The sequence below is a fragment of the Artibeus jamaicensis genome, unplaced genomic scaffold (assembly GCF_021234435.1).
Source record: "Artibeus jamaicensis isolate MK-2021 breed Jamaican fruit bat unplaced genomic scaffold, CSHL_Jam_final scaffold_3307, whole genome shotgun sequence".
Classification (NCBI taxonomy): Eukaryota; Metazoa; Chordata; class Mammalia; order Chiroptera; family Phyllostomidae; genus Artibeus; species Artibeus jamaicensis.
In genome coordinates, this window is record NW_026522040.1 from 2,624,521 (window position 1) to 2,626,380 (window position 1,860).

The following is a 1,860-nucleotide window of genomic DNA, read 5'->3' on the forward strand; positions in this document are numbered from 1 at the left end:
ATGCTGGTAATGTTCTGTTTTTTTGGCCGGGGTCCTGGTTCTATGTTATTGCTTATGAAAATTCATTGCACAATGCATTTTGATGTTTGCATATTTAAGTTCATTGGGCTAAGTTCATTTGGGCTATTACATATTTATTGAATTTATGAGGTGTGAATTACTTTGCTCAAATAAGAAGTCAAGCTCATTCATTGATTCAGCAACAACAAGGGTACATATACTAGTCACTGTAGTTAATGCTAAGGATCTAGAGATGAATTAGTTATTCTTGGCTCCTGTCTGTGAAGGGGTGGAGGGAGGCTGACATGAAAACTGATAACTACAATGCGCCATGATTTCTGGAATGGTTTGGGTATGGATGGAGTGCTGGAGATAGGGAGGAGGGAGCTGTGAAGGGTGCATTAAAAAGCTGTACACAGAAAGCTTTTGGGAGCAGGAAGTTCCCTTCCTCACAATACATTGTTGGAGGTGTCACATAAGCAGTTGGAAACGTCAGTTTTTGAGACATGAGGGAGAGTGGGGCTGTACATATACGTACATGCAGGATCAGTGACATGGTGATGGCTGACGTTATGGAGAGGAGATCACCTACAGAGTGTATTTAGGGTAATAAAAGTTGGGGACAAACAACAGAACTTTGGAGCGGAATTCAGTGGGCAGAGGAGGAGAAGCCTGCAAAGAACTGAAAATGGCAAGTCAGAGAAGAGAAAGAGGAGTCCTGTGTCTTATAAACAGCAGGACAAGAGAATATCAGAAGGACTGACTTTTTATTGTAAAAATCCATTTGCAAGATCAAGTAAGACTACGGTACAGTAAGTTCTCACTTAACATCATTGATAGGTTCTTGGAAACTCAGACTTTAAGTGAAACAATGTAACCAATTTTGCCACAGGCTAATTGATAAAAGCAAGAGTTAAGTTCTAAGGGCATTCATCAACATTACAACTAAATGGTGTTGAATGAAACACATTATTCAAGCACCTGATGTATATGGTTTTGACAATTAGGAGGTCAGAACTCTAAATGAAACAATTTTTAAAAATCTGGCTTTGATCCGAGTGAAAAAGCAAAGACTACGAACATAGATTACCCTTTAAAGATATTTGGTGGTGAAGTGAAGGAACAAGATAAATTAGTTTGAGCATGGTGGTAAGACTAAGGGGAGGGAGGAGACTAAGGAGAAGTTGGGTGGCGGGAGATTCCCGAGTCAGTGGGAGGGGTAGGGTACAGAAATCTCCAGCGTCAACTGTTTTTATAGATGTCTGCTCTTTAGGCATGGCAGCACCCAAGAACTTGTTAGAAACGCGGAATCTCAGGGCAAACTGTAGTTGTAGTGAATCAGAATCAACATTTTAACCAGATCCTCAGGTGATCATAGCTTGTAACCCTCACAACAAGCAGTAAGACTGGCATTACTGCTCCCATTTTTAACAATGATGAGTCTAAGGCGCAAAGAAGTTGCTTGCGATAGCAGGACTGATTAGTAACTGAGCCAAGAATCAATCCCAGAACCTTCTGAGTCCAGTGTTCCTTTCAAAAGGTAGAAAAGTACGTTCAGTGGAAGTTCTATTGTCACTCAACTCAGAGTTGTTTTAGATGCCATAATGCCCCCAGCTCTAAGTCACAGATCTGTAGCTCTAGTGCCACCAGCAGTGTTTGTTGAGATAGTGATGCACGAAAACCTTTCTGAACCCTTGGACACCTAAGAAACATCGACAAGGTTGGAACTTCACTTCCCAGTGAACCTCGCGGCTTCTAATCGCGCGGGGCTTGATGGTTACCACGCCCCGCCCCCGCTCTGTGAGGGGCGCCCAGCAGAAGCTGGACACGTCCCAGCCTGACGTAAGGGCGCGCGGCCTG